Source organism: Bombus bifarius, unplaced genomic scaffold (assembly GCF_011952205.1).
Source record: "Bombus bifarius isolate JDL3187 unplaced genomic scaffold, Bbif_JDL3187 scf7180000007966, whole genome shotgun sequence".
Classification (NCBI taxonomy): Eukaryota; Metazoa; Arthropoda; class Insecta; order Hymenoptera; family Apidae; genus Bombus; species Bombus bifarius.
The window spans coordinates 6,682,491-6,692,573 of record NW_022884352.1 but is presented as its reverse complement, the minus strand read 5'-3'; positions in this window follow the sequence as shown (position 1 = coordinate 6,692,573).

Sequence of the window (10,083 nt, the reverse complement as noted above, 5' to 3'; positions counted from 1 at the left end):
TTTCTCCAACTAGTTTAACCCGTGTCAATTCCTCATAACCGATAATTCTATTACGTGTATATCAAAGTAAAATGAACAAAACTAATATTTTTCTAATATTTTTAGCATAAATCTAATAAGTAACACAATCGAGAAGAAGTCGCAGGAAAACACCCAAGGAATAACTTTCGAGGTTCCAATATTCACTGAGCATTTCGTCCGACATTTCTGTAAAATGAGAATGTCACGGTTCGTTAATGTTTCACGAGGGTGGTGAGCCGGAGGCAGGTCGTACAGTCGATCCACGTAGCACAGTGATAATGATGATGATGATGATGAATCGATTCTAAATCGGTTTCGTTGCGTCTCTAGCCACGATTTCCTCGCTCCTTCATTTTATCGCTCAACGAGGGAAACTACTCTTAGAAACTTTATAGATTCTTACGATCAGGTAAGAAAATTGTAAATTATTCGCGGTTTCCCCCTTTTTCTGATAATTGCTGATTATGCGGTACAAAACGGTTAATTCCACGATTTATGTTTTCTTTCTTTTTTTCCACGTGAAAAGATAGAGATCGTGGAAAGATTCATGGTTAATCGTGAATTTCAAGAAAAGTCAACGACTTGTCCAAGTGTTATCCTTCCTCTATGTGCGCTCAAGATCACGGGATTAATCTTTATTTCTTTGACCCTCCACTTAAAACGGAATGCGCCAGTACTCCAAGAACGATCCAATCTTGTAGAACCGCCAACGACAAATGCCAATCGCAATGGTACGACAACATTCCGCACCATATTCGTGATCTTCCTGGGATTCAATATTTTTCATTAATCCAGGTAATATTTCTCTTTTATTGCTTCTGAAAAATTGTATCGTTTATGAGTCGTTAACGCTACAAGCCCGAATGTGTATTCGTTAGACGGCGTCGTGTGCGCATGAAAAATTTGAAGGTGCAAGAATTTATAGAATACGAGAAATATGAAAATAACATAAGGGAAAGATAATGATAAGTCACATTTTTTTCATATAAGAATTTTTTGAGATCTGGTACCTTGCCAGTCAATTTGTCTACGAGTCTTGCCAAAAACTTGTTTATGACGTTTCCTTAAGGAATATTTACATTAAAAGTATTTCACGATTTTAGATGTATCGATTATCATACTTCAGGTACTAGGTGTCCTGTTAGTTTATTCACGAAACTCCATGGTTTTGTCATCAGTTGCTAAAAGAATTATATTTTTAAACAGAATAAATTGATCCCCTTTTCAGCTATGTTATATTTAAGTATATCATTTTAACTATTAAATAATATAAAAGTCAGAAAATTATTTAAACGAAATTATACAATTATTTTAAATTATTTACAATTATTCGTAATATTTAATTATATAAATTTATACATAATACAATTTTCTCTATAATCTTCGTACGAGATATCATAATATTTAGTAAGTGATACAAATGCTTTGATACGTGGCTCTTATTCCTTTAATCATGTTCAGAGAAACACAAATTTGCATATGTATCCTCGATCTGTTCTTTTTCTTCCCCGTTCTTTCTAGATCAACTAGCTTTTACTATATTTTCACACCCTAATTTAAATTTTATTTGCACTTTATAGATGTAGAAAATGATTGATAAAGAATATAGATTAAATATTCAAGTGTGTCATCAAGATTAGTAATTAACAACTAAAACAAAACCTCTCGTGCTAATACTTGACTGGTGAATGACTGGTTTTCAGCTTTCCTTCAGGTTTATCCACACTTTCCACATATATTTCATCCCGTGCCTGGAAATCAGCAACAAGTAGTCGAGAACGGGGTCTTTAATTACACGTTAGCAGCGTAATCAGCGGCGGAACAGTTGTAATTGATTTTCGTCAGAAGCGTGATTAACCGCGAACGAGCGTGGTGTATTTAATTTTGGTTTACAACAAATCACTTAATAGCCGGGACGACCATTTCCACTGTCGCTGGATAAAATTACACAGGCAGCCATATGATTCCACTTAATGCTCTGAAAGCTAATTGATTACATCGCGTGTAGGTTATGTAACGGGTATATACCATTAATTCTTCTCCCCCGTGGACTTGAATCCTTCGTCAGGTTCAGGACGTGTTTCAATGATTCGATCAGGATTTCGGTAGTTTGCGTTCTTATGAATCGTTGTGCCCTCGAGCATGAGTGTCGTAATTGTAAGAATTGCAGGAAGTGAGATCATTCTATAATAATTGATTTAGCTAATAAACTAAATTGGATATAAAAGTAATTTAATTTTGCGAAATTGAATAATTTAGTCTTAGATGAAATCTCTCTTCATAAATGTGTCATCGTGCTTTCATCATCTTCATGCTCGAAGAGCAAACATTATGCAAAGCTTCGGTAACTTTTCAAAGTCAACACAGTACTTATGATACATACACAGGTAGGTATGTATAATTCACGGCTAGATTTTAATTATACATGTATTTAGGTCGAAGTGTATAAGCACTTCGTCTTGTAATTCCAAATTTAGTTATAAGCAATTTTCGAGCAATATGTTTAAAATTAAATAATATAATTAGTTGTCAGTGGCATCCCTACAGTTAATGTGTACGATTTCGTTATTAATAAAACATATCGTGTATATTAACAGTTCGATAACCATAATTTTCTATGAAATTATTTTTTGTTTATTCTTTTTCGAACTATTCTCAGATTGGAGATAAAACCAGTTAAATTGTAAAACTTATTTCTAAGACCTCTTTACGTTTACGACTTACTTTGGTATATGCAAACGAAGCTTATCAAGGGTTTGCTACAACGTAAAGACCTATCACACGAATAAAATGATAACAGTACCGAGCGGAAACATTGAAACGTTTAGGGTGAAAATAGGACTGGTATTTTTCTTAAATTGCTAAAAGGCTAAGCGAAAGCATCGGTGATAGCATCAAGAAATTGCCATTTACGGATGAAAGCGTCGCATATTCTCCATAATAACGATAGCATGACCACGGGGACATTAGAAAATTTACGACGAACAAGAATTTAATAACGACTAGGTGTATAAATATGATGCTAATTAAACCAGTCGCGGTGACGCTTTGCTTCCTTCGTTAGTAGTCTCTTTAGACGCTGTGGGAATGTATTATTCTTAAAACGACAAAACCATTCTTCTTCCGCATAGAAACAATTGAGATTCAAGATGTTAATTCAGCATGTAAAGTAAGTCTTTCGTCTTTCTGTGAACGTTGTGAGTTGGAAGATTTGAACGAACATTATTAACAATTCCATTATTAATCACAAATAATATAAAAAATGTTTTTAATAAATTTTAATATGTAAGAGTAACACGGTGAACTTAAATTTCAGAGATAAAATTTGAACAAAAAAGAAAATAAAAATGTTTCTAATAAATTTTAATAGGGCAAGAGAGAACAATAAATTGAAACTTTAGAAACTAAGGATCTTGCTTTCTACTGAATTTCAAATAAAAATTGCTTCTTTGTTTAGAGATTTAATAGAAATATTATTCAGAAGAACGATTGTACGATGGAAATTTCAAAGTTCAAAGGCAGTATATCGAAGAGAAAATTCAGAGAATATATGCGATGTTTTGTTACAAACGAGTACTTATCTTCCGTGTGTCGTACATAAATGGGGAAATATAAGTTGGAAAATTGCTACCTTCCTGAAAAAGAATGTGTATCAGCATCAGGGAATCTTCGGAGTGACTCGGTACCGCGCAAGTACCGTGATTACACGATGAACAGATCTACATATCTGAAGCTATAACTTAGGTCTCTATTGTGAGTCAGTCTGCGTGTAGGTTTGTGCAATTATGCGAATCGAGAAAAGTGGAGAGCCGCTTCTATTCATTTTCCTCCCGATTGGGATTCCACTTTTAGGAAAATTCCTAAGACTCGAAACGAATTAGTTTTAAAGTTTCAATTTATTCTTCTATTCTAACATATGTCTTTATTGACTATTGACAATTGATAATACAGCAGAACACACGCCTATATAATACAGTATTTTGACTGGTAATTTCCAAATTCAAGATGTTGTTCCATTTATACAGACATTTTCATCTAAAGTCATCATAGATAGTCAACATAATTCGAGTTCACTAATTCTCTCCACTACCTATAATTTTTCATACGTATTTCACGTTTAGATAACTGGATTTGATAGTGGATTTAATAGTCAACAGTTCATTTAATCTGACCCTAACTAAAGATTTAATTTCAATAAATAGGCTTCTACCGTATTGTCGGTTCCATAGGTGCTGTAGGGAAAGTATTAATCTTTTGAACCCCTAATCGAGTCTGCCTCGATAACACAGATATTTCATGCTATGTAATCCAACATTTCATAAGACATCGTACTATAAAAATTCTTTCTCGAAAACGAACAATTTATAAAGAGTGCAGATTAACAAAATAATTAGCAAAGAAGATTTATCGCCCGTATTGTCTCAATACGATTCCTTCAATTAATACATTAGTTGCCATACGAATTATATATATACATATCTTGTCCCGAGAGCCGCCATATGTATAATAATACTACATTATAACATTTAATTTTTGCAAAATATATTATATTTCTTCTCACAAAGTTCTAATTCATTCAATGCCAAGTCCATGAAATTTATCTTACTGTGATCACTCTATAAAATTTAATAACATAGACTATTAATAGCCACTGCGGCAATGTGTTGAAATAACCATCGATTACGATCCAGCGATCTTGTAGCATTCCGTACAACGCGTCGCGACGCTTGGATCGCTGTTTCCCTCTCGAGCGCTGTTCACGGCCAATTTCTATCCGTAACGCTTGGAAAATGATCACGTTCGCACGCGAGTCCGTCGTGCTCGTGCACGCTTGCCCACAGTAGATTCCACGCGTCGAAGAAACAGGAGCACCGGCCACCACGCGTTATAAATATTGATCGTGCGTGCGAGGACTGCCCGCTCGGAATTATCTCGGGCATCACGAGGATCGATCACGTTTGTTAATCACGTTCTTTCTCACCGACAGGTAGCTGCTGTCGAACGCTACACTAGCCAGATCCTCTAGTATATGCCACCTGTGCCAGTCTCAATGCACGTCCTCACATTTCGTTCTTTCTTCCTGTTTCTTTCCTGAGACCTCTCGCACAATCGATCTAAGTTATCAATATTAACAAGTTTAGCGATACAATGGAATTCCACTTTATCTTAATGTATGCATCTTCGAGGAAATCGTTCTGTCGGAGAGACGAACGCGATTCTAATAGTTTGGAAAATACACAGTAAGGGATGGTTCGTTCGATATATAGTAAATGAAATGTCAGCTATTTTTTTATTAAATGATTGGATTCACTTATCTGAACCAAAGATCATAGTTTGTGGGGAGCATCTATGGGGAGCATAGAACTTCAGTTCTATAGGAACGATTTATTTTTAGATAAATGGATTCAGATAAATGGAGTTCTATCGTGAAGTAAGTATAGTTCTACAAGCTGATTGCATATGATCAATTGTAATTAGTATAGCTTATATTGACCCGATCGTATAGGAATTCATTAGTCACTAATCAATATTTTTGAGTTGAAACAAACATTATTAGTCTTCCAAGCATCATAAAAATTTCACAAACAATCTGATAATTTGACAATTTATTTATTTACTTAGAAAATTGTGCAACGAGGCCGTAGTAGATCAATCGTTTCTTAGTGTGCTTATAATAATCTGAAACTTCTACCACGTCAACTTTCCGAGATCAAGAGAACTCGTCTAATTGCTAGAAAATTACCATACTCAAGCGAATAGGCTTCCTCGAAGTTGGTTTCCAATTTTTAATCGCAGTTTGATAAATGAAGTGACTACGTAACGATACTGCGAACTATAACGACTTGCAAGAAACGTGGCTGTGTAAGAGAATCGATATAAAAGCAATTATTCAGAGGCAATGATTCCATCTTAATAAGTCGTTAATTAGCCGGTTGAATATGTCTTCGAGACGATTTTGCTTTCGTGAGAAATACGTATGCGCGTTTCGTAAAAGGAAACGGTAGCCACGTCATGTAAATCGTTGTTTACTTTCTTCTCCGCGCCGTTGCTTGGAAATTAATTAAGACCGTGAATGAATACGCGGACGTCGAATCGCGCAGGTAGGACCGTTTTTCGTTTACAATGGACACGACCATACAAGAATGTGTTGCTTTGAAATAGGGCTCCTGGGAATTAGGTAATTTCGTACAATTAACGAAAACGGAACGTTAACATGAGTCGTGCATCCGAGCTAACGGTAACGAGGAACCCACGAAAAAGAAGAAAGGAATTTATGGGAGATGGAAGAGGCATTTTTGTTTCCACGCTTCGAGTTCGAGTTCAATAGCAACTAGAATTTCAACCCTTTACAATTCAAGTTATAGTTGATATCTCGTTCCAACAGATTCATATCCAATAAGTTGCTTTTACGGTAACTACATTTACATCGATGCATTTTTATTAAATTTGTAATAAACAAAAGAATGTATTTTATACGTATATTGTAATTGAAGAGAATTGAATTGAAATAGACTAGACTAACCATGATTGGAAAATGATAAATGAAATAGATTAGAATTGAATGCAACAGGGTCGAATCCAACCTATAGGGAAACTTAAGAAAAATATAAAGGCAATTTCCACAGAATTAATGTTTTATCAAATAAATTAAATTTTCCTCCGACTCTTTATCATCCATCAAATAGTTTCACAAATCATTTTTCGAGAAATCTTCCTGTTTTTCTGCATGAATAAATTCCTTCAAGTAATTTTTGCACATTTCAAAGGTATTCAATTTCTCACCATTAAAAGCGTTTTATAATGACCAGAATAGATGATAGTGAGATTATATATAGCATATGTAGTGAATGGGAGCTGAACATTCCAACTATGGTCTAACATTTTTTGCCTGGTCTTTATCGATACATTAGGTTCAATGTTGTCCTGTTAAAAAACGGCGTCTTCCCCATTGATCAATTCCAGATGATCCTCTTTGATACAGGTAAGTAGTGTCCAATTAGAAGCAGTATTCACAGTTTGTAATAAATAATTCTCCAAGTAATAGAATAGATTTCTAGGAATCCTACAAACTTTTTAAACAACCCACCATAGCTTCATAGAGCCAGTAGAACAGAAAAGCCTCATTAGCAGACTACGAATGTTTAGGTATTTATGGGAGAATATATAAACGTGCAAAAATGTATGAAATCTATGTAATACTATTATATATAAAAACCTATAAAATACTCAAATTAATGTAATAATATTTAAAGGGTGGAACACAGCTTCTTAACTTGTGTTCGTAATATTGAATTATTATATTAATATCTATATCTGTATTAAGATCGACGCATCACTTGTTCAATCATAAACCTTTCTATCTCATCACGCACGTGTTATCTCAGATATTTAATACGCATATATTAAACCTAACTAATTATTCAACCATTATTTATGTCGACTTTGTACCAGATAATAAGATTCCGTTTTCCAAACATTCAACTTGTGACAGAATCCACCGGTGAACTATTTTCGCTGCGTAGCGTGTTTAGCAATGAAAAGCACAATTAGTTCGAAAGCCATAGAAAAGTAAAAGTCACGAGTGCATCACCGAAATAGATTAGAAACTCGCGATGGAACGTTTATCCCCGTTAGAAAGGATAATTAACCCGCGTGTTGCGTTTACGCGCAAAGATTACAAGCGTATTATGAAAGTGGAAAGAAAACGCGCGGGATACACTCCGTAGGCGTGCTATATACGCGGTGTATTAAATTCTCTATAATCGAGCACATCGTTTTACCATTTTTTCTTTACCATCGCTCCCGCTAATCAGAATAACGCCATAACTGGTTCGTGTAATCGCCGCGAGTAGATCGTAGCCAAGGAGACGTAATGGGGCCTCCCCAGCGACTACTAATTATTCTATAAATGAACGGTTCACGTCAGACGATTTGCGTTTAAACGATCGCATTACTTCTCTCGCGAAAGCGCCGTGGACGTTTCTCTTCGATTACTTGATCAAACAACAGACAAAAATGGCCAAACAGAAACGACACGATATCTCTCATCCTCGAGGAAGAAACGTAGGATGTCTTGGCATTGAAATTTTCCAACTCGAAGATTTCAAAAAAGATAAGGATTTATTACTGTATATAGGTTCTTTAGAATCTTAAGCTAGCTATTTTCCATAGAATTTCAACAGTGCAAGTGCGACTATGGCGTAACTTTTGCCTTTCTGCACCATTTTGGATGTTATATATTCCTATCATTATTTCTTCTTCATTGTCAAACTGTCTTACGTTGAACGTAGACCTAAATGATTAATTTTAAGATTCATTAATTGAACAGCTCAGAAGTCACGCTGCTCAACTGCGGAAATTAAAAAGTACAGAAAAATGATATTACAAACACTGGTTTTTAAATTACCTTAGAATTTCTCATTATTTGTGACATCTTCCTACGATAGACGAATTTATAGAAGCAGATCTTTATTTCTTGAGGATTGAACATGAATCGTGTATTTATGAAACAAAGTTCAAATGAAATTAAGAAAGCGGAGTTAATTAGTCCTGGGAGGCTGAATTAATGACTTAATAATACAAGAATAATAATAATAATTCATAATAATAATATCTAATAGGTAAAAAAAAATAATCTTGTATCGTCGTATGAAGATTATAAATTTTATGCCGTATTTTTCAATAAAACTGTTAACATTATACATTAGCACTCAAAAGAGAAATATATCTTGATAATCGTTAACGAGTCTCTTCTAAGTTTGTAATAATAATGTATTCTGAACGAAATAATATTGAATATTAAAAAGAACAATTGGGTATATTGGGATATTAGACTATGAAAATAATGGAACATGTCACGCTGACCCATTGTGAATCGGATGGATTTTCGCAGATGGTGCTAGATTTCACCCTAGTTTCCGCAGATCGTTTTCATTGATACTAGATCTTTCCTAAAATCTATCCCAGATCTTTCTTAAAATCTAGCCTGGATCTTTTCCTCGTAGCCGTGCTCGACGGAACGAACGTTTCTCTGTTACGCTTGCAATCAGATAAAATCGAGAGCATTCCGTACACGCGTCACGTTCGCCAGGCTTTTAATCTCTTTGTAATCTGCGGGGTGCACGAGAGGCTGGCAAGGAAGAGGCAACTTGCTAGTCCGCTTACACAGCTAACTGTAAACGGTGGCTGCACTCGCGTCCGCGTGCGTCTTCATTCCACCATAGGATGGAATTATCGTTTCTTCGTCCACCGTATCCAGGAGTAACAGGTTTTATAAACGACGATTTATCTGTGCGGACAGATTCTTAATTCTGAATTCTTCGACTCCTATATATACGTCATAGGTAGATCGATTGTCACGCTAATGAGGTCCCATGAAGATTAATTTCGATCGATCGCTGTTTACCGATCGGCGATGCTTTCACTCTGCGCAACTATTTTCCGATGGAGATCGATGACGATACGTTCAATCGTTCGCTATTATACGCTTAGAATCGCGACCATGAAATTAGGGATATTAGGAGAAAGTACGCGGTTCTGTTTGCGTTTGTCGTTAAGCCATTCGCGACGGTATGTATCTTGCTCGCGTAGACCCAAATCGCGATCGATAGACGAACGTGACGTGTTTCGACGGTCGAGTGAAACACGAAAGGCACAGTGCCTGCGTGTTTGAGCCATTTCAAAGGCAAACTGATCGGCTCAGAATGATTGGTTCTAATTTTTCAGAAAGGAAACGATTAAGGTCCGATATTATTTAGTCCCTCGGAAGCTAAATTGGTCATCTCCACTTTCTGTTCATTTCTTTCTTGGTTTTGTTTCTCATAGAACAAATTAGTTACGTTCATAAGTTTACTTATTGCATGAGAACGATATAAACAATAGGAGATTAAGAATGAAAATGTTTAGTACATTTAGAAGAATTCAATGGTAAAAAAGATATTTGTAACATCATCGTTCTTTGTACTTTTCAGCTTATGGAATCGATCAATGTGAATTCTGAATGGCTCGTGTGTAGACGATCGAATTTTATCGCACATTATATAGAAAATAATATAGAATCAT